The 24,516-nt window shown below is 39.7% G+C and overlaps 1 protein-coding gene across 2 annotated transcripts in view; it reads right to left on the bottom strand.

Moving 5' to 3' along the window:
- CDH11 (cadherin 11) overlaps positions 1 to 24,516 on the bottom strand; it is an 86,177-nt gene that overhangs the window by 61,385 nt on the left and 276 nt on the right. Inside the window, exon 2 of one of the 2 annotated variants that reach the window (XM_054200482.1) lies at positions 10,027 to 10,105. The exons of the other annotated variant lie outside the window; for it this stretch is intronic. The gene's annotated coding sequence lies outside the window, so the exon portion shown is untranslated. The remainder of the gene's footprint in view (positions 1 to 10,026; positions 10,106 to 24,516) is intronic. 2 annotated transcript variants of the gene reach the window in all.

Below are 24,516 nucleotides of genomic sequence, written 5' to 3'. Positions count from 1 at the left end.
GCCACCTCTGGGGCAGCGTTTGCTCTTATTGCTTTGTTTTCTTAATATAACCTGTTCAGCTGAACATGCTTCCATACTCCATCATCGTTAAACACAACCACGACAAATACAAAATCTCAGCAAGCTTTGTACTGTATCTAGTCATATCTTTCATTTCTATGAAGGGTTATGAAACATTAAAAGGCCTAGCTAATATTAGATTGTTGTAAAGCTTCCTTAGCTGTCTCTTTTCATTTCAACCATTTGTAATAAACATCCCAAGATTTTTTTTACGACAGACTCTCGGTGGCGCAATATGTGCCAACTTCTGTTTCAACCTTTCATAGCATGGCTGATAAATGTTGTGAGCCAGATACTGTGGAGATAGACAGCTATTGAGAAATGTCACAATAAAAGACATGTAAAGCTCCATCGCATGTGAGACTGAATGTTACATCCATTTGTTTAATTTTAACTTATAAACTCTGAGGAAAGGAGGATACATGACCATGATTTTATGGCAAGTTAGGAGCATCTGTTAGGATAAACCATAATAATCACAGTTAGAATTTCTCATTATCTATGTCCAGTGGAATGCCCAACGCTTCTGGATGTTGTCAAATCTAAACAAACTGCAACCCAATTTTCAGCAATAATTAGCTACAATTAGCAAACTTGATGGCTGCCTCAATCAAACCCATCACAAGTGAGGTTTTGTAATTCCCACCACTTGGGCTGAAACACAGATTTGGTCAAGATGATTTCCATTGATATGAAGTCTAATAAAATATATCAGCTCAAGCAACTATTATTTTCATTATCTAACAATATAAATGGCTTTGCTGCACTGAAACAACAAACATGATGACAGCTTCTCAGATGACATCTGCCTTCTACTCAAAATTTAATCCCAAAAAATTAGGAAAAAGTAGGTAAACCAAGAACAAGTTTACCTCAGTACTAGAGTTTATAAGAGATCACGCCACCCTGATGTATTATCAATCCTACGCTGCAATCCTGGCAAGATACTGACAGAAGATCAGTTTGATGCCTGTATTCTTGTTAGGAGCATCTCTGCAGTATTTAGCAAGCACTTCATCCTCCTTCAATTACCATTTAGTACAATCCCAAATAAATTGCATCCAGTTCAAGAGCAAATTCTTCCTGCTCTTGGGAAGAAAGAACTCTAATGCAGTAAATTGATATTAACCTTTTTACTGTCTTGCATGAAATGCCAGCATGTTTTCAGTAACAGTTTCAGTTCAGCTTTTTCTCAGGTAGTTTTTGGCTGGAAATAAAACATCTTGTAACTGCTATCGGTTTAACAAGAGCTAAGGATTAACCAGCTCCAGCTGGAAGGAAGGCAAGATGAACTTCTTCATGTCTTTAAGAAGATCACAACTTTCTCTGGATGGCCAAAATGCCATTGCTGAGATCTCTTCAGTACAGCCACTGTGCCAATATGTCACCCTCTTTTCAACCCAAGCTAAGCTGGTTTTGTGCGCTTTAAAATGTGCATATACTTTTAATTTATCATTTTCACAACCTTAAGTATCTTTCTAGCATCTGCATTGGTCATTCTTCTCCTATTTTGGCCTAACTCACCTTCTTATTCCTAAATCCCAAAAGCAAAGAACATGTTTGTCTTAATTCACGGGATTTTGGTATGTAGAAAAGGTTACAAAACTAATAAAATTCAAAGCAGGCTATTAAATACAGAGCAGTAATGAAAATACGGAACATACAAAATTCAGTGAGAACTCTCTCTCACGTATACACAAAGAAGAAACCAAATCTGCACACCATTTTCATGAAACGCGATTTTTGGAGAAAGAAGAACCAAAAAAATGGACAGGAATTCATGCTAAAAGACAATGCAACCAGAAAGAATATGTTTGTCAAGCACTTTTCTCAGCCTACCGGCAAAGAAAAGATCGTCAGCTGATTCTCACTCTCTGTATTTCATTTTGATTTGTACTAAATCCCCATGGCACAAACTCACAGATGCATTGCATATAAACCAACAATGGTGAGGAGGAAATAAACCCACAAAGGCTTCCATAGAAGGAAAAAATGCTCCTAATGTTTGTATCTCACGTTACTCGCGTCTTTTCTCTGCTTGAACATCTTCTTTAGCATCTCATTTCTGCTTAGCAGCTCTAGCACATCTTAACCCAAGACAGCCATCACTGACCTACAGAAACATTAGCCAGCCGAATTTGAAAGAACGAGAACTTGGCACCAATAGTTTCTCAGTCATCAGCAATAATGAAGCGCTTTTTGCACAGCAGAAAAATGCCAGTGTACCATGTGTGCTGCACCAATATCAGCTTTCTTGGTAGGCAAGAAGCAAGAGAGCTGTCCCAATTTAGCGGTTTTATCCCTGAGTAACTGCTATTGACATATCAAAAGACCCAGCTGTAACAAAGGCGTTTGAGAGTTTTTTTACTTATTTTTTTGTCCAACCTCTCCTTAAACAATTGTTACCTTCAGACACAGAAAACCACCCCAGGTCTGGAGGAAATATGTTTTGCACTTAAAAGCTTATACACAGAAGAATGGAAAATCGTGCTTAACCGTAAGCAATAACGATTGTATCACACTGTGTATGAACGACACGTGTGTTCCACCAGCAATCTGTTAGCGGCATTTCCAAGCTAAGAAGTGCTTAATTTTGCTAATTTAATGTTGATGTGTACAGTTAACTGTAGGTCCTGCAGGTTCTGAAGGTCACTGTTGGCCATATTCAGTTGTACTCAGGCTATGTAACATCCATGGGTTTTTAGTCTCCTCCACAAGGCTTTTATGTAAGAAAACTCTTCAGACATTTTAGATCACTTAGATTGGAAATTATTCCTGGTTTGACTGTAGGACCTATTTCTCTAAAGGCTCTTGATTTCTGAAACCATGTGCAAACATATTATAAGAGATGGGCACAGCCATCTGGGAAGGTGTAAAGAGACGAATGACCTGGATAGAGGCCATAAAACAAGTCATTAGAAGAATCCACAAAGGTAGGCGAAGAGCCCACATTTTTTACTAAAATCCTTCTAGATTACGAAATGTGACATTAGCCCATATAGTCTATCAATCAATCTTTCTTATCGGTTTTTACAGGACCCAAAATCCCTTTTCACTGGCACCTTTTTCTGTTGGTGATACCAGTGTTTCTTTAAAATTGTGACTTTAGAATTTTTCTCTTTGTAAAAATAGCAGAAACTTTAGAGATGTCTAAAGTTAGCAATGTCTCACTTTCTCTGGCTCCCTGAAAACATGGGTCCGGCTTATGGCAGTCAGAGATGTATGGTTTCCGCCCCTCCTCACTGACAACGGTGTAAGACAAAAAACTGAGAAGTATTTCAGCTGGCAAAGACAAGTCACTTCTGCTATATGGGTTTAATTCATGAACTGATAAAAGCGTTTCTTTGCCAATACATGCTGTGCTTAAAATAAGGATCATTATTGATATAGATATCCTGGCATAACTATATTAGCAAACACTTTCTGCTGCAGAACAAGACCAAAAATGTATCTTCTTCACTAGATGTGTTTTCTTTTTTTAAATTTTGAACTACAAAAAACTTTAAACTTGGAGCAGAAGGTTTGGAGAGAGTAAATTTCTTTAAAAGGTAACATCTGTTACTTTTGAAGCAAATTTTGTTTTCTGCTACTGTCCTGACCTAAAACTAACTACAAATACTAACATGAAAAAAGAAGCAATTTCAGACACCTTACCTGTAAAGGCCACCTCTATATTTTGTAGTTCTATGGGTCTAATCGAGTGGATTTTCCCTGTTCTCATCATGCTAAACAGGAACAGCTATGACTGATGTTACACAAAACAGAAGACTTCCCCAGTAACTGTGCATATATTTCCATATATCCATATGGCTTCGAATATACCCATAAATTCTGTCCTATACAGAAACAAGAGGCAGACAAAGAAATAAATTTGGAAGCCAGTTTCAGTTGAGTCCAACTGACATGACGTGGGAGCCAGCAATTCCTCTTAAGTTCAATCTTCCATCTTAGCAAAAGAAAGATTTGGTAATGACTTTGAAAACTCTTACATGAGTCATTTGCTAAGAATACGAAAGGATGGAATTAATTTTCCTCTGAATTAAAAATCCTAGTTTGGGGTTTTTTTTTTTATTCCAGGAAAGAAGTACCTAAAATCACAGCAAGTCTGTTGCTTTATGATTTTTGCCTATTTTAGCATCTGAGAAATGATAATTTCAAGGTAGTAAATGCCCTTTCTTTTCTGCATAAAGAATTGCCATTATTTGGTCTATGAGTGAAACAGATATTTGGTAACATTATTCTAAAAGAAGCTGGAGAAAATAATAAGAGTTCAAGAATAAGGAAAACATCTATTGAAATTCTATACAATCATATCTGGAGAAAATACTGGGAAGAAATTATTAGCCTGCATTGATTTAATGCTCCTTCTTTTAAAAACCTTAACAGTTCTTTGGGAGACTATTACAGCCAGATTTATCTGAACTTTGTCTCATTCTGTGGTGCTCTCATCACCTTCTTGAGGAACAGTTTACTGCAGAAATAAAATATTCACATTTCCTCCATTTTAAATCTAAGGGAAAAAATAATCAGAACTCAATTGGGTACTGAACTTCTTGGAAAAAAAATTGGAAAACAGCAGATGAAATAAGGGGAACATTTTGTGATCTGATATACTGTGAAGAACTTTCACAACATTTATTGTTCAATGGTAAGGACAAGACTATGGATTTCAGTACAGGTCAATGAATCAAATATATGCTTCTTGGTTTTCTCAGGTTCTGTGAGAATGTAACAAGTATGTGATACTTAATTTGAAAGAGCACAAGAGTTACTTTATACTGAAAAAACCCTGAAAACAGAGGTCACATTCTCTGAGCTGAAAGACATCGAATAAATCTAAAAAGGATAATTGTAACAAATAACTCAAATTTCACTCTTTGTTTACTTATTATCAGAAGCTTTTATGAAAAGTCTTGGCATTCCCTTGCTCAAAGATCCCTATTCCAGTAGCGTTTCTTCTACCTGACTTTAGAAGCGACAACTCACACTAGGATGATATTGGGGGTAAGTTATTTAATGATGGCAGTTCAGAAGAACCAGACTGATTAAGTGGGTTCAGTCCAGGTTTAGGTAATTAAAGCTTGTACAGCTGAATGACTTGGAAGGGCTGGAGCAGCTTTATCTTGATCATTCAACAGGAGAAACTCTTCTGACAACCATTTAGGCTCAGTGCCATGTAAATATTCTGCCATAAGTAATTCAATCCACTTAGCTTCCTTGCAGCAATCTATGGCCTCTTCAAAAGACTACTACTACTATTTGCTTCTGAGGACGGCAAGATGCATCTGATCTGCCTGTTTTACTGTTTTGCAGATCATTTCCTACTCCCCAAATTCTTAAGTACATAATTACGTTTGAAATAATTAGAATCACAGTTATAAAAAAAAAAAAGGGGAAAAGAAAAAAAAGGGGGGGGATCCCTGTAGCAAGTGTGCTGGAAAATTTGAAAATTTGAGTTTGGGAATCCACTGTATGTGGCACTCTGAACGCTTAGACCTGACCCACGGAAGTTCAGCAGTAAAAATCTCACTGAGTTCAAGGAGTTCAAGAATGTGGAGAGGGAATCCGTAGTATTAGTGTATTTTAAAATGGGCAATACAGACAGAGGTTAAAAGAAGGATCCAGGCACCGAAAAGATGAAAGACTAAGCGGTCTGGGGGTGAAAAGTCAAGAGTAAGGATTCATTTTATCTCGGTCTTCTTTAATGCAAGAGGAATAAAAAGAAATTTTATTTGACAGAGTGCATATGGAGCAAAGAAGATCCATGTTCTTCCCAACTCTGGTGCTTCTTACTCTATCTTTTATTTCAGCTCTCATGATGGAGCCTATAAACATAGCTTGCTGAAGAATAAAACTTAACATGAAACAGAAATTTCAAGTACAACACCACCGTGATCTTTCCCTTTGCCCATATTTAAGCATATTAATCCATTCTCAAAAGCATTGTCACCTTCCACATAAACACGTGCTAAGATTCCTTTGATATCCAAGAATATGTAAAGTTGCTTATCATCCCCTGTCACAATGCTATACCCTGCCCAAAATTCACCGATGGCACTGCAGAAAGGAGAAACCAAGCAAGTGATGTCGGTAATACCCCTGCGTTAGTCATATTTGGTGTCAAGGGTCCCTTTCCCACAAGCACTTAGAAATCATAGTTTCACAGATAAATGCTTTGGAAATTTCTCGAAGGAGCACTGATGCATGTCCTGTACTCAGTGACATAAAGCAAAGCTGAGAGATAATTATCCTGTGAGCACGGAGTCAGTGCAGTGTAAAAAAGGTGCCAAAAATTCCAATGCTGTCATTAACTGCTGCTGGCTGCTTGTCATCTGAGAGTGGAGGACAGCCCATCAGCCTGTACTGGTAGATGGGGAGATGAGAACATACCTGTACACAGCAGGATATTTATAAAATCTAATCATGCAGGAAAAAAAATACAGAAATTGCCTCACAAAGAGTTGTAGCACTTATTTCAGTTACATGACATTTCATTTTTCCTGTAGAGCTGGCAATGTCATATTGCTGATCTTTCCCTGATTTAAAACTAAGTTTCCAAAAACCTATTAAATACTGAATTTTTGTACAGTCCCTGAATTGAAACAGGACCAAGGAGGAAAAGAACCACTAAATCAGTGGAATATTTTGTCTATTTGAAGCTGATCTATTTCCTTTGAAAGCTGTCAACATTTTAAACTCTTTTTAAAGCATTAAAGTATTAGCACTTAAAACAAGGGGTTTCTGCTCTCGCTTCTGTGTTATCATGCAAATAAGCAAAGAAATTGCTCTATGCCTATGGTGTTGTACCACTAAATAAAAAAAGAAGAGAAGCAGCAGACGTTTTTAGTCTCTGACTCCAGCCTCCTCAGGCAGGCCACGCAGAAGTACTTTAGAGGTGCACCCACTGCAAAGCACACTCAGGTGTACGCAGCACGTAGGGTTCAATACATGCTAGAGTAAACTTAAGATACGCGATACAAGACCAAAAACCTATAAGTATAATGTGCCACAAGAAGAGAGCTTGAGAAATCCAAAGGTTTCATCACTGGCATAGGGCCTGGAAGAGGAACATGTTTGTTATATAGAAGCCCCAGATGATACTATAAAAAAAAATAAATAATCACATTCTATGTCACAGAAGAAGAAAAGTACACACTGAAAAACAACCACAGCGAGTCTGGTCTGCCCCTGCCTAACTCCTGCCCAAACCATAACATCTAAGAGAAAGGGGAACCATTCCCTTGCTCTCCCGCCTGGATGCCAAACTATCCTGCAGGAAGTTAGAAACAAAGTGCTGTCGGTCTTTTAATTACCGTAGTCTTAGATATTTCTCTAACTGCATTAGCTATAGCCTTTTCAAACAAAGCTAAGTTACTGAGTTGATAGTGAAACTGTATTTTGGTTTGCAGAAAAAAGTGTTCCTCTTTATTTGTGGCACCACAGTATTTACGATAAATATCTTAATCTGATATTTCAACTGATTAATGTACATTTTATTTTATTTTACTGGCTAGCCAAGTTCTGTAGCCATTTCAAGAGACAACTTCCTAAACTTCTAAAACATTTTGACTTTATCTGATTTCTCTTTCATCTCTTGTATTCAGTTGTAAAACACATTTTTCTTATTCATAGAGAGTGCCACAAACACAGATTTCAGCTGAAGTCTGATCTACATGACAGCTGCTGAAGCCACAGACAAGAAAAACTATATATCAAATTGAACGAAGCAGGATATAAACGATAGCACCTTCCACAGGAGGTGCATCGCTGAACATCACATCTGCGGAGCTGGTTAAGATATATTGCTTTGACTATTGTATTTTATTCTCGTGGCAGTGGCAGATTGAGAGTACTTCTGCTGAGACTTCAGCAGGTCTTACTCTCCTAGAAAGCTGGCGGCAGCAGGACTAAGGCAACTCCAAGTGCCGCTGCAGAAAGTGGAATTTCCCACACCGAACTGGGTGGTTTAACTCATCTGTGTGCGATGTAAACATAGAGCTTCACCTGGTTCAATCCACCTCCGGGTGCAATTCCCCGGAGAGGACACATCCTCAGATGGCACGAACTGGCATCGCACCTAACGCTTCTTTATTTCCACCTTTCCCCTTTCCTTCCCGGGCTTTCGGGAACATCCATTCTCACCTAGGCAGGCAGACAGGCTCCCCCCAGATGGCCAGCAGAGCTCAAACAAAGGAGAGCTTTGGTGACATTTCCAGCTGGCGTTCTTACAGCTGATGCTTAATAGACAGCAAGATGTCCTGATGCTCGGAAACCTCAGAGTCCAAACCCAGGTGCAGCTCCAGCGAGGTTTCAATGTGACAAGAATATTCTGCAAAGCTCACAAAATCAGTTTGGGGTTCATACAGCTCTTACACACCAGGTACAGAAAGGAAAAATTAAAAACTGTAGCCCATTCCCATGCCCGCTATGCTCCAGCACATACAATTGGAAGGGTTCCGCTACAGGAATATGAATATTGAGCATATACATCATTTACCTCTGGGAATATGACCACCATTACTACATTACTTGCCCTGGGTACGTGCCTCTCTCTATAAACCTTCCCCTCTTGATAGTTCCTTGCAGATTTTCAAACAATATTCAATGGATGTGGGGAAACGGTAGGAAAACGGGGAAGGAAGAAAAAAAAGATGGAAGGCAGGCAAAACAGTCCTTGGCAGAGGAGCCGGAGGGCAGAACGAGATGGCATTTCCGAGGACTGTGCAGCACATGCAGTAACTTCTGGGAAAAGCTGGGGAAAAAAGAAGTGGCCCATGTTACAGCTCCATAATCACTTTAATAGGCCCTTTTATTGGTGAGTTCCGTTGCAAAACGGGTCTCCCCTTCCCTTGGGTTTTCTCTCGCTCTCAAAGGTTAACCAGCTTTACGTTTGTCTTTTGCACCTCTCTCAACCTACTGAGAGTTATCTAAGTATTAATTTTATAACTTTAGTAATGCAAACTTAGAGTGTCACCCTCATTTTAATGTATGCAGCTGTTGCATCTACATTGACATAACATCGTTCAGAAGCATTTTGGCACACATTGGATGATAACAGTTGCTATATAAACCGAAGTTTCACTCCAATTTCATACAGAGATTGAAATATTCACAAATGTCAGATTTGTGTCTGCTCCCATACTTATATAACTTGAAAATACAAGTCATCACGCATGTAATACACCCACACACCCTTTTCTTAGCATGGACTAAAATACAATTCAAATACAATGCTCTGTGACGGTTTTAAACTCTTAACATCAGATTCGGGATTTAATTATGTATTAATAAAACTATTTGTATGAATGTTTCAGTAAAGGTCTGAAACACCTGTCAACAGCTAAATATATTCTGCCCTTCTGTTAAGAGGTTCTACAGAGATTTTCTTTGATCAAAGGCAGATAAATCTTGTACTACCTGAGTTTCTGTACATGATAGAACACAAAATGTATTTATTTATACCGTTGCACTATAAGATAATATGACATAACAAAAATAAATGCATATTCCTACATTTTAGCCTGAATACCCTTACTTGGGTAGTAAAAGGGAAAAAGGGAGGTATCTGACCGATGCTACATATAAAACTCAGTAGTTCAAAGATCTAAATGATAAATCTTATGCTATGGTAGCTCTGTGACACTCTGTAGAGGACCCATGTATCTCATCCAATAGACACATTACATTCCTCATTTAGATAATATTTTTAGCTGCTAGAAATGTTTTCAAAATCCTCTGTTTTTTCTCTATTTACTAAAAGGTAATAATCTTCTATCAAAAATATCTTGTTTAGCACTTTCATTTACACAAAGCAAAGGTTGGCCTTAGCAGGCAACAATCAATGATGGAGGTTTGCATTGACAGCATCTTAATTTCTTAATTGCTTTTTATTCCCTAACTTAGTTTTGAAAATTTTCATGGAATAGCCTCTATATAGAAACGGCCACGAAACAAACAAAAATGTACCTTTCCATTCAATCTGTGAGTGTTTACCTCCGGTATGCAGCAACAGGACACACTGCAGTGGGTTTATAGCAGCTTTCTCCTGAAATCAGGAAACATGGTCCAGTTTTCAAGTGCTTTCCCTTTGCACTTCTCATCTTTCAGTATGACATTTTATCCACTTATTTATTTTTATAAGGACACTTCTCCCTAAATAAATGTTCTATGGAACTCAAAGGCTTGTGTAATTGAATTAACAGGTTTATAGAATATAAGTTATAGCCAAAATTGCAAAGGTGGGGGTGGGGAAAGAAGGAATATTTCAGCAAGATGCAGCCTATTATGTAAATTTGTCACCACATGCCATACATAATGAATAAACCTCGTGCTCTTAACACTTTGATTATAGACTATACAGACAATGCAAATTAAAATTCCTGCTGCTCTATAAACGCAATGAGAGGAAATTATGTAAATTTTAACACATTAGATTGATTTGGTTGAAATGAAACCTGTTCCACTTGATGTTTTAGGGGAAGAGCCACAATTACAATGATTGAGAAAGTGCAGTGTTAATGAAGTGTGTTATTGCTAATCAATTCCTCCTCCTCTGGTAATGGCACAGGCATGTGCACTGTCACTACATCACTCACTGGCAAATCTAACCGCAACCACTCACACCACCACAGAGTTTCTATGGCAGAAATTAAGGATTCCATAATCTCGTGTAGATGGTCCCGCTTAACATCAGAGATTTCACAGGAAAATTATAGACCTTCAGGAAGGGTGTGTGTTCCCTTATATATACACACACAACATGCATACGTGCTTGTGCATATATATATTTATATGTACACACGTAAAACTTCTTGGCAATACCGCCTGGCTGACTATAATGCTGCTGCCTTGAATGCTACTGTAGATTGAGTGTGATACCAACCACGTAACTTCACCTTGAGCGAAATAATCACCTTTCTACTGGCTGATCTCTTGGAAAATATAGAATGAGATTATCACATGGAAATAATTTGAACACGCTCAGTTAACTGAACTGAAAAGCAAGGTCTTTCAAGCTTAAAAGGAAGTTTTCTGTGCAAATTGAAGAAACTGAAAAATCAAACTCAGTGGTTTCAAAAGTTTGACACAAACAATGTCTTCTTCCAATAACAGAGTTACCTGGGAACTCTGGTAGGAATCAGGCACATCTTTACAACTGAGTATAGTTGACTTCATTTCATAACCTTATTGCAAGGAACCATAGCGCACACAGCTGATGGAGCTGTGTCACAGTTAGCTGATCCGTGAAGCAGGTTAGACCTTCTGCACACAAAGCAGAGGAGCATCTCTCCAAGCATCACGTCACCATTTTAAACAAAATACTTTGCAGAGCTCCTCACCAGCATGACAATGAATTGCAGAATACTGCACTGTTCCCTTGTCCTAATTATTTATTGTGTTCTATGGGATAGTTAATTAGATTATCTATCATAATTTTGCATCTCGCAGTCCTTTTGTTCTATAAAAATTTCAATTGCGAAAGGATCTGCAGTATTAGAAATTTGTGGCACTTGTTATTTCACAGGTAAATATGAGAAGGTGGGAGGAGCCAACTCGTTTTATTTTCTTTCTATTTATATAACTTCTATATGATTCTCGGAAACCTTTGTCACCACATGTAGTGACTGCATTTGTTTCCTGTCTCTACTGACTTATCTCCCACTAATTTATTTCTGTTCCTGCTAAGATACAAGGAAGCGCTCTACACAGAGGCATCTCATTGGCTTCAAGAGCAGTTTGACACACGGGATCGTTGCAGGTTGCGAATAGAACACATACAGAATCAGGACAACGCAGGCAATGAGAGAGCTTTTATGCAGGAATGACATAGCAGATAAACATACAACACATACACTAAGACTGGCACTTACCATAAGAAATTTTAGTACATTATGTTTGGTCCGTGAACATGGAAAAAAGCAGGGTCAGGCCCCAGCTGTTAAAGGAAATCTGGCAGACCAAAAGAAAATGCAAAAATAAAAATAAAAGGGAAAGACACAAAGGAATTAATCTTTCCTAGAAATAAAATGACATTTATTTTCTGCACGCTGAGAATCCAGTCTTGTATCAGCATGCAAAACTCTGCTATGTTTAGGGTTTTAAAAACGCCGACCAATTTTTGCTTCGTTAATCCTGAACTAGTGTGACTGCCACCAGTGGTGAGAAGCACAGGGAGCGCCTGGGACTGAGCACTGTCCTTCAGACCATGGGCTTCTGCCACCACCCTGCATTTCTTCTGACTTTTGGCTGGGTCTGCTGGACAAATCAGCTCTAGAACTCTCCTCCGCATTAGGGTGCACAGTCTACATTACACTGCGCTAATTAGAATCTCAAAGCACGATGTGGTCAAAGAGCCACTTGGAGCTTGGCAAACAGAGATTTGCAAAACAGAACATGAAAAAATCACATCAGATCAGGAAACAGGAAAAACAACGTCGAGTAAGTGAACAGGAGCAGGAGCTAAGCATTTCAGTTTGCAAGATTTAGTACAGATGTTCAGTTATATAAAATAAACACAAAGAATCACAGTGGTAAATATCTCACCCCACAGGAAGGAATCAGCTTCATTTCCAGCTCACAAAGATCCTAGAAAACCGAATCTCTCCATGCTAGCTTTTGCTTGAATTCTTTGACTTCTGCCTGCTTTTGAGAGGAAAAAGCTCTCTTTGATGTTGGAATATTAGGAGTGAAACAATAAATTTCCCATATTCTAATACCCAGACATCCTGAGCTTGTTCAAGGACCCCTTGATTCATGAAGGCAAATAATTAAATTACCTGAGCTTTGATCAAGGAGTTGCTGCAGTCCCTTTTTGATGTAGAATGTGGCTGTTTGAAGCTCCAGGCAGATAACTAGCCCATATGTTTTTAACCCTTTTGCCACTAGTAGCAGATTTTATGCAATGCTCCAGCACTGCAAAGTGCGCACCACAATATCTTTTGGGGATGCTGCTCCACCAGGAGTACAGCAGGTCCAACAGAATCCTTATATCACAGACTCGATGGGATGTTTATGGAAAGGCTGAAACTCCCCCTTCCTAAACAAACTGAAATTATTTTTCAGTCAAGTTAACTTGCCTTGGTATCATGCTTTGGAAGCGGGTCTTTAGATGGCACGCCATCGAGACACATAAAAATACTTCTGAGAAGCAAGAAGGTTTGCTTTTGCAATACAAGAGTTTTCATCACATTCCATGCTTTCCAACTATTTCCACCAAAAGAAACTTGAGCGGACACACACTCATCTAGTCAGGTGAAAGAACACTCTTAAAATAGGAAAAACAAATAGATAGGTTTAAGCCTTTCATTCTTCCCTCTCCTCAAACGCAAGCACCTGGATGTAGTCCTCTGTGCCATTAACGAGTCAAAGCCCTAGCCACGCTGCCCGAAGACGGAACAGAAACTGGAAGTCGATACAGATGCTGTCCTATCAGCTGGTTTGCAATTTTGAATACGATTACTGAAAGAATTCCTCTCCATAAATGAGGAATTATGCTCCTCTTCATTCGTTCTAGGATTCTTTAGGGAAATGAGGAGGTTACTAAAAGGGCATAATTAGAAGGCATAATTAATGTAAAGGGATCTCTTACTCAGTTCCCTGTACAGCTTCGACAACTTAGCCATATATGTATGTGTATATATACACCCCTAAATTTTAGCAACACTTCCATGGATTATGGAAATGACCTCACCAGACTGCTGAGAAGTGGGAAAACAAGTTTCGCAACAGGACTTTTTCTGGTATCATTCATGGTAGAAAGGCATCTGTCCTTCAAGGCACAGCTGCGGAAAGGATTTGTGTCATTCAGCCTGACATCTCAATTCGTGAGGATACAGGCTTAAGAAAGCATAATGAATATGCCTGGCTTACTATAGATAAGAGACAAATTATTTTGGGGCATGAGGATGTGGAGAGAAATTCATGTCTTTACATTTAAAATACTTGACATCTTATTAAAAACTTGGTATGTTTCTAATTGGTTGGAAAATAAAACTCGGGGCCTTTTATAAAGCCCAAAGAGGAAATGTGCATAATCAATAGGGAAGAATAAGAAAGGAAGTTAAGGTGTATACAATTTTATGTTTTTTCCGTTAAGTCACAGGGGCTGCATATATAACTAACACGTGAAACAGGAAACCGTCATATCTGAGTGACTCAAAATACTCCTTGTAACATTACTAAAAAGCGCGAAAGGAGGAGCTGCCAATCCCAAATTCAAGCAGCAATTAGCATTCATTAACTCAAAGGAATAAACTGCCCAAGGCATTTATGGGTTAAATATGGTCTACTTTTAAGCACATGGAAACAGTTAAAACACAAGCTTTTCTGCAGTTTATTTTGAATGATTTCATTTCTAGTAAAAATGGATTTAATTTCCAGATGGGCTATACCCCTAGGCAAAAACATTCTTCTCTCCTCCAGTACGCAAAATGATTTAATACCAACAGAAAAGTCTTTTATACACATTATTAATATCATTTACATTACTTTCTTTTCTTTGCAAATCTTTTGCAAAATATAAATAAAAGTTAAAAGTCCCATTTTTCAGTAGCTCTTACATTATGTGCGGCTTCCAAGAAATGACTTGCTAGTCACTCATTTCTGAAGGGAAATATCCTAACAGGACTGAACAGCTTTGAGAACAAAACAGAGATTTGCACCCAGTTCATCAGTAATCTGGTACATGTAGACAATCTGGCCCAAGTCTGCTGCAGAGAATGGCCTACAGAATCTTACGAAGGCAGTAATTACAGCTAGCATACTTTCTGACCTCTAGCTCATCAGAAAAAAAGCCAAGGTCACGACAGCGAGCAACTGTCAAATCTTGGTAAGTATCAGAGCTGGCACTTTCTCTATAGACTTGGTTGTTTCGGCCAAACTAATTTCTTGTTCAATTTGATTGGATAATTAAACAAATATTAATGCAATTTCTTACATATGGCGGCGTGTCTACTAGCGTTCCTGTAAAAGCTGGCTTAGCCCTGAAATGCACATCTCCATGTAAATTCTGTTTAAAAACATGAGTTAACGTAACTACCAAAACTACTTAAAATTTCCGTATCAAGGATATTGTTCAATATCACCAATGTCAACTGAATAACCCCATGAGCTCCAACACAGTTTCTTTGGTTTATATCCGGTTGACCAGACAAAATTTTACCTAGTAAAGTGTAAACATCAGATAAATAGTTTAAACTTGTCTGCTCACAGAAGTCATTAAAAAAAGTCTGCTACCAACAAAAGCAAAATTCTGAGCTTATATTAAATAAGGTGGACATTTCCCTAGCCTTCTAAACGTACAAATACATACTGAAGGTCACAATAAGGTGGCATTCAATGTCAACTCAATGCCATTCAAAAAAAAAATTACGACTTTCGTAATTTGACTTTCATCATGTGTTTTGACTGCTCCTTTAAAACCCAGGCCAGCGGCCGCTTACTAATTGGTGGTGCTACAGAATCACAGCACATCACTGCAGCACGGAGGAAATCTTTGTGTTTCCTTTTCCAATGGAGTTTATCGTGTCCTAGTCATGTATGACACCTGCGTATTGTATATAAACGGTCTAGGGAGGCAGTAAGGCTGACTCCCATTTCCCTTTTCAGGAGATCGCTTATTTCTCAGATCACACCAATGTCACCTTATTTAATTGTGAAGTTTTTTTTGTTATGAAGTCATTGAACATACTAAGAATTAGTTTTTCTCACATCTAGCTGCTGCCAGTAGTTTGACATATACCTAGCCAAATAGAAACCAGGCCACAAAGCAAGTAAGACTTCTGCTTATGGATCCAAAAAACTAAGTAATGTGTGCAGAAGGGAACAGAACATTATTAACTACAAGATTGTAGCGAGGGGTATGACTGCACTGCAGCCTAGGAATGGGAAGCCCTTGTTTAATTCAGGTAGAAGTAATAGCCAAAGGAGAAGACAAGTGTTGGATTACCCTGACCCAGAGAAGAATGTCTCCACACTTAAGGATAAGTGGAGACGGTTGAGTAAAGCAGAACACAAAAATAAAAAGGAAGGCTAGAAGAGTCCACTATACCTGATAAAATGGAGGTCATGGGAGGGCAGAGCAAAGTTTGCATCCAAAAATGTGAAACTTTGAAGATGAAAAGTTCACTGCATCTTCTGCTGTAGAGGGGGAGCAGAAGCTAATAAAGCAAGGCACAGGAAACATCATAAGCAAGTTCAATGAACTCAAGATGGTGATGCAAGAACCTGAGAATCAAGAACTACACCTAGGAGCACAGACTCTATCTTACCAAGGCCATATAGACAGTAACTTTAAATGTTGTACATTTTATTTCAACCTGGATCATGCAGATACCCCAATTGGCTCTTAAATCTACAAATCAACTTCGTTTGTAACCAGTGGACTGTGGACTTCAGTACAGGACTGGGAGTCATCGAAGAAGAGATCAACTTAAACAAGCCTCACTACAAGGGTATAGCCAAAGACTGCACCATAGAAAACCACATATTAGAGATCTCTAAGAGGATTAAGTTTAGTACTTGAAACATGACTACATACTCATAGTTCATGAACATAATTTTTTTTCATATAAACATTGCAAAATTCACAATTTTCAGGACAGAAAGAACTACGATGACCATCCTAAGTCTGACCTACAGTCACTTGCGCTGCTACCTAATCAGCCCTTTTGTATGTAAATGATAAATTGTTTGTATGTAAATGCCAATGCCTGCTATGTTTTCTTCTTGCTTTAGAAAAAGAAATACTATGTAAATTGCCACCATGCTAAAAAGAATTGAAATGCATACTAATCAGCCGTATTCTCTGAGCTATAACAGCTAGAACTGGAACGGTAACAAATAAAAAGGCAACAATCAGTGGCAGACAAAGTTTTCTCTTTGAATCGGAGCCCCAAGTAAAATTATTACTCAACTGCTTTTCAAAATTCTGGAACCTCGTATGTCTGGAGAAATTGGGTTTGAAACTGTGAATGAACAGTAACTTCCACTAATGTGAAATACTGAAGATCTTCACTGCAATTTCAATTGCAAGAAAAATATGCTGAAAGAGAATGGAAAGGAGACGTTATCTTTAAAAATATCTCTTCACTGTGTGCATTGGATAAATGTTTGAGTGATTCTTCAGTTACATCAGGTTGGTAATCTCTGTGGTTAAATAATGATGGTTACATGCAATACGAAGCTGGAGGTTTTGATCACTGCGCTGTACATACGGAATTTACCTGGCACCACTCAACTGTTTTAATCTTGGTCATTCCTCAGAAAAAGCTTACAATCATTTCTGTCCTGACCAGAAAGTACCCTGGAATGAAGAAAAGCACTAAAACCTTGTCTTGAATGGTGATCTGAAACTTAGAAATACCTAACTACATCAAGAGGTGGTCAAGTCTGCTGAAAGGGAGCGCTGCCTGTTGGAAGGACTGTTCTGAAGAGGACACGATTTAATCCTGAAATTTCAACTGTGTCTTCTAGGGCTAATAAGACAAGATTTTTATTTTGTAAATGCTATTCGAAGTCCTGTATTTACCACAGGATTTCTCTCAGGTAAAATTAAACTATTATTGTCAAAAATTAGGTATAAAACTTTTTGAATGTCGATTTTTCTCGAACAATTTAAAGGTTGCATTTTTTACCTGTTGCTTCAATTAACATTTCCCAGTAACGCACAAAAATTAATCTTAACTATATAAATGAAAATATACATAAATGTGCATAAAGTGCACATAAGATGCAGGCAGGTACAGAATGTTATATGACTCTTAAAATGGTCTGAGAATCCTCGCCTGGGGTCTGGAATAGTCACAAGTATTCTGCTCTGGTAATGAAAATACTTTTATTTTTGGTTCAAATGCCAGCCAACTTTGCACAAACTCTATTTCTTTTGTTTGCCTTACACTGTCTACATACAAAAAAAAAATAATAAAAAAATTAGTTGATAAAAGATGAAAGGAGTAACACAGTTATTCACTCAGCAGACAAGATCTTTGAGATAATTACTTTAAATCAAGAAGGGACAGACCATTTAAATTTATGACTTAATGCCGACACATGCATGTATTAATAAAACAGTTAGCATTAATGGAAATAGGGTTTAGTCTCCTGATTCAAATAGAGCTATCATTTCTGGTTTATACTGAACTAATGACTTGTCCTTGGCAGAATGATATGTATGCATGTATTTAACTATTTAACTTAACCACTGAGACCAATTAATATGTTTCTGAGGTTTTATTTTATTTAAAAATATATATCAGCAGCCTCACTGGGATAAAAATTATGTTGAACCAGAGTTTCTATGGCACCAGTTTAACCTTAAATGTAATACTTTCACATGGACTATCTGGTGATGGCACTGTATAAAATGAAAAGTACCAAAACGCAGTGCAGAAGAAGCAGCTCTTCAATGGGAGCAACATCAAGTCAAGGAACTTTTTAGCTTACCAAGCTAGTGTAGACTCTGGGTGATCAGGAGCTCATGTGAAAAGAAATGGTGTCTGCAAGTGGATACACCATAAATTTAATCTCTATCCCACTTGCTAGCATGAGGACAGAAGCAAGGAAACCCCAACTAGTTGCACTGTACAGAGAAAAGGGAGCTAAACGCTCGGTGCTGTGAAGCTCAAATGTGGAAATGCTGTGAATTGTGTTTTAAAGGGTTATTGAACATAATTCCTTCTGCTCATCACTCCAGCCTTCGCCTATGGGGCCCCTGTCTCCACAGCATCCTTGGGAGTTCACCTGAACAGTGTCAGACCCTACCAACACAATTAAATGAAAGCTTAAGTGCAATTACCGTCTAGATAGGTACTTCCTACAGCTTACATTCGTGTATCAAAGTTCTGTTCAATTTTGTCTACTTTACAACACTTCATAATCCACAATTGCATTTTATGTTAGTTTATGTATAATGTGGCTGCAGTCTACCTGTTGATGAACTATTAAATCTTCATTATAATAGTGAATTATATTTGGAAACGTGTTGCTGCGTTGTTCACCAATCAGTCTGGAAAATCCTGGCTCCTCTATTACATTCAGTTACTTGGTCCTTTTCTTTTAATCCATTTACATTGATTTCTACTACTCCAACTCTGCCTGCCATTGCATTACAATTAAGAATTCTGATGAACTCTTGCTGATTCAGAAGGGAGAAGGCTCTTACTCATTGCCAAACTTTGGAGAAAAAAAAAAACCACACAAAACCCCCTTAGAATTTGCTTAAGCCAGCACTTTAAAATTGAAGAGCTAAATTATGGCTCATGGAGCCAGCAGAGCTCAGTGGGACTGGGATGCCTGAAAGCCACCACGCCACCCAAGCAGTTATGGAAGAAGGCCTTATGCCTTTGTCAGGCAAAATTAACCATAATGTCACCTTCCCCAAGGGCACTGCTCAGCAGCGGGGCCGGCTGCTCCAGATATTTGTCTCTGAGCTCCTGCTGGCTTGTGAGGCACTGCTAATGTCCCAGCCATGCGTAATGTTCTCTGGAGGGCCTCGAACATGACTGGCAGCTCTAACTTTTCCACCCACCTTGAGCTCATTGAAGAGCTTAAGGGATGTTCCCTGCCTTGGAGCACAGAAGATGGGCAGTCAACGGATCTCGGACTGCTCTTTGTGACATGGTGTCCTCAGCAAAGCAGTGCACATTTTCCAGTGCAGTAGTTCCTAACTCTCTCACCAAGAGTTGTTACTCTAAGATAACTCTTCATTAATATCCTAAATCCGGTGATTGACAGAAAGCTGTACAATTATTATGGCACTGTGTTGCCCATTGTTGGCATCAAAGTTGTAGACAATTTCTATTAGACACATTAGCTTCTCTGGCTGCGTATCTGCCCAAGTGGATATAATACAACATTATAATGTTCTGCACTCTGTTACTTATACTATATATTTTTTATACACAGGAATTTGATTGGTCTATGAATCAAATCAAGGATCTGCGCAGCCCAGCATCCCGCCTTCAGCAATACCCCAAAGTGGTTGTCTAGGGAAGCACATCAGAACAGGGCAGGTGGAAATGAGAGTCCTTCCAAGCCTGCAACCGTTTAAAATCTATACTGTCATCTATGTCCTTTACAATGCATTTGCAATGATAGGTTGTAACAATTTCTTTTATATGCCAAGGTGCTACAGGGATACATGGAAATCATTTGGACCAACCTACTTTTCTCAGTTCTTCAGTTGTAAGCTCCACTGACCTAGATGTATATGGGTAAAATTAGAACAATTTGGCCCAATATGTCTCAATTCTATTAAGGTTGTCTTTATAAGATCTCTCAAGCGTGACAATATTTTTGAAAGAAATATTTTTTGTTTCGCCATATCATTTTTTCTGTCTTTAAACCCTTTCTCTCGGCATAGCAGGAACTGACACTGCCTTTGAAAAAGGAAGAAAGAGATAGCAAACCCCTTAAAAACCACTGCCGCTGAGAGGACTGAGCCGCTTATTTTACACCTAGGCTCCAGCTGTGGCACTCTTCAGAGCATCTGAAGTTCCACGATTCCAAAACTTCGCAGCGAGCGCCAAGGTGGGTCGTGCGACGGCGCAGGTAACGCGATCCACTGCCTGGGAAGATGTTAATCCTGACAAACTGCCCGCGCATTAGCCCGGACCGCAGCGAGATTGAATCCCGTCTCCCCAGAGAGGGACGGCGATGCCGGCGGTAACAAAACGGCTTTTCATCGCGCCCCGACAGCGGCGGGGCCGCGGCAGCGAAGAGCATCAGTGCCCTCTAGTGACCGACAGACCGACCGCCGCTCCCGCCGGCACCGGCAGCGGACACCGGGCCCTGCATGAGCCGTGCGTCCATCCGTCCCTGGGCTGAGCTACCGGCCCCGGGCTGAGCCACCCACCCGGCTCAGGGCTGAGCCCGCGGGCCACGGGTAGCCATCCAGCCCTGGGCTGAGCCACCCACCCATCCCGGGACTGAGCCACCCATCCAGCCCCGGGCTGAGCCATCCCGACAGCCCCGGGCTGAGCCACCCATCCATCCCTAGGCTGAGCCACCCATCCATCCCTAGGCTGAGCCCGCTGGCCCCGGGCTGAGCCACCCATCCATCCCGGGGCTGAGCCACCCATCCATCCCGGGGCTGAGCCCGCCGGTCCCGGGCTGACACATCCATCCCGGGGCTGAGCCATCCATCCAGCCCCGGACTGATCCACCCCTCCAGCCCCGGGCTGCCGAGAGCCCGCGGCCGAGCCCCGCCGGCTCCATTCGACCTGTTGAGCGAGGCAGAGCGAGAGCCAAGGCTCAGCACCGGGAGCTTCCACAAATCCCGGCTCCTGGAGTCACAGCTCTCCTCTGGGAGGATAGCCTGCAAATTTGCTACCCTTCGGTAATATTTAAATGACTTTAAAGTCCTTACTTACACAGGAAAAGGAAATGAATGGGTTTAATAATTCGGCACATGAGGGCTTGCACTTAAATGAATCAATAATTTCACAGCCTAAGAGTATCCCAGTCTTCAGTACCAAAACCCAAACACAGGACTATCTTCTCTTATAAAAGAGTTTTAGCATGTGACTATATAAGAGTATATGACTACTGTGTTTCTTAACTAGTAAAATATATATATATATAACATAAAATGACAATACTTAAGTTTAAAGTAAGTCCTCTTAATTCGTATGGTCAAAGTGCCTGATCCAAATCAAAAGCCATCTTTCCACTTATTTCCCTAAGGCTTTGGGTTGGCCCCAACAAAGGGACAATGAAAACTGAAGGCCATTAAAAAAAAAGGGGGGGGGGGGGGAAGGGTACAGCATACGCAACTATACACAGATTTTTCGCTTAAAATGCTAGTAGAAAATCTCAGACACAAAAAAAGTCTAGGAAGTACATTGCTAAACTGTTTCAAATTAATTGATTCCAGATGAGACCTCTGTTTCTCCCACACTGAAGATATTTTGCTAAACATCCAGCTCACAAAATGGATTCAAAATTGGTTCAGGGGGTTCACCAACAAGAGGAGACACTAGTTTTAAGTTTGAAATTACTTTAAATTTCTATGACTTTTGAGCTAGAAATAGCTTCTATTGTGGAAATCTCAGCAATAAAACATTTGTTTCTCAAGTTGTGCTTTGTTCCGTTACAGCATTTGTAGAAAGCAAAAAATGTTAGTCTCAGTCTACTGGAACTCTCAACTTCACATATGTTTCTCACACTAAATTAAATTAAATATGTCAAATGTTGTCAGAATAGCATATTAATTGAAGCTGAAATCACATGATCTATTTTAAAGCATTTTATCAGATAAATCACAGAAATCATTCTAATCTTTGTAGTTTCCCCATACTGTTATGCAAAAGAAAAATTAATTTACCTGTCCTGTCTCTCAACCAACCATTTCCATACATATTTCCTTCTGAAACTGCTGACGATAAATCGCAATGACTTATCTCATCTCTTGACATACCCTATTGTAGCAGCATTTCTGGTAATGAAGTAATCTAGCTCCTAGTGATTTTTTTGGACAGGCAACACTTAAAATTTTAGCAAAGTTAAAGCTGATGGAGAGAAGCCTATAAATAGCATCCTCTCTCCATGCTCATTCTCTGATGCTCTGGTGAAAGGCTGAAGTGACAAAAAAAAATAAAATAAAAAAGTCCTATTCTAGGGCCTAAGAACAAGAGCCTGCAGAAGAAAGATGTCTTTTAGGTAATTTTCCTAAAGAATTTCCAGTTCTTTTATTGAAGATCTTTTTCCTAGTTCTGTAACTTTATTTTGTTCTTTTCCTGCAAGAGGAAGGAGAACTGCTTTAGAAGCACAGTCGGAAACTTCTGTTTTCTAGAGCGTAGTAGACTAAGAAATATGCCAGAAGAATGTTTTATGTGTATTAAGGTATGAAGCTGAAACCAGACCTTCTGCTCTCAGTCTCCCTACTGTTCTCACTGCCCATCTCCCAGCAACGTGAATTGCGCCGCTCTGCTCTGAAAATGCTGCTCATAAGCAAACATCTGCAATTCCACTTCCACATACTTCTATATACCTCTCCATATAAAATCATCCGAAGGATCAAATACCGTCATTGATTTGTGTTCCAAATCTCAGTGGGCAGACCTGACTGAGGCGGACGTCAGATTAATTATTGCAGAACTTCTACGCTAAACGCAAATTTATTTATTGGTATACCTTAGGCAGTGTAGAAAAAGAGAAGAAAGTATTTACCTGGAGAATCACACAGACTTTGGAAACACTGAAGCAAGCATAAGAGCAAGGGAGGAGGAAAAGAGATGGACATTCAGTAACGTCTGAGTGCGTGCTTCCCTGCTTCTGAATCTGTTAGTGCTTTTCTCATTCAACGGTCTCATTAATAAATAATTAAAAATATTTAATTTCTTCATAGAGGGGTGCAGAGTCTGTGAAATTCTTATTGTATCACCGTCACAAATCAACAGGAAGAAAGTCTTTCCCAGGGAGTTACTAGTCACTGGAATGTGAAGAAGAAATGAGCATTCTCCTTATAAAGGGCCAATTTCTGAATTAGTGACCTCATTTGCTAAAGAGGTTCCTTTGTCACAGATATCTTGGTAGGTAAATACTGTGTTACACAGCCGCACTGTTCTTTGTAGCAATGGTACAAAGAAGATCCCCTAGCATATACTGGTTCTCGCCTCACCAAATGAATATTTAAAAGAGTAGACAATAAAGAGGGACTTCTATAGAAGGTAAAGGCATTTGTATCATGATGTCAGACTGCTATATGTGCTCCCGAAGGACTGCACAGGAAGCACTTTTATTCTAAAAGTTAATGGTATTTATGGGGACCTGCAGCCTGATCTATTTTACCTTTCTTAGGGATGTGCTTATGCATATATCACCCAAGAGTCTAATGCTTTTTGGACTAGCCCGTATTAGAGACCATTTTGGTACCTTGTGAATAGTAATGCATTTGAAAGCCAGCAAGAAAAATAAATTAAAAAAAAAAAAAGAAAATATATAAATCAAAGTATTTCCCTTTTTTATTCTGGACAGAGTATCCTTCATTTCATGCACTCATAATTTCTGCATATCCATTTCATGCCTGGGGGCTACAGCGCAAGTAAAAGATTTTCAGTTCGGGGCTTTCAATATCTGCTTATCTGGAGGAACATTTTAAAACGGCCAAACGGTCGCCCTCCCCCTCCCCGCGCAAGAGCTGCAGGAAAAAAAAAAATATATATATAAAAAAATACCGTTTGCCACAGTTTTTCCCCTCTCGCGCCCCTTCTTCGGGGAGCCCTTCGGGCAGCCGCCGGCCGCCTCGGCGCGGGGGCTGCGGCAGAGCCCCGCTCCTCGACCGGCGCTCCCGGCCCCGCTCGCCCGGCAGCGGCTCCGCTCGCCCAGCAGCGGCTCCGCTCGCCCAGCAGCCCCGCTCCTGACACCTGGCTGCCCCCAGCCCCGCCGCTGCTGTCAAGTTTCTGGCGCACACACACGCATCCTCCCGCTCCGAGCTCCGGGAGACCACCGTTCCGCACC

This window comes from Rissa tridactyla, chromosome 4 (assembly GCF_028500815.1).
Source record: "Rissa tridactyla isolate bRisTri1 chromosome 4, bRisTri1.patW.cur.20221130, whole genome shotgun sequence".
In the NCBI taxonomy this organism is placed as follows: Eukaryota; Metazoa; Chordata; class Aves; order Charadriiformes; family Laridae; genus Rissa; species Rissa tridactyla.
This window is presented reverse-complemented; position numbering and strand designations above follow the sequence as displayed.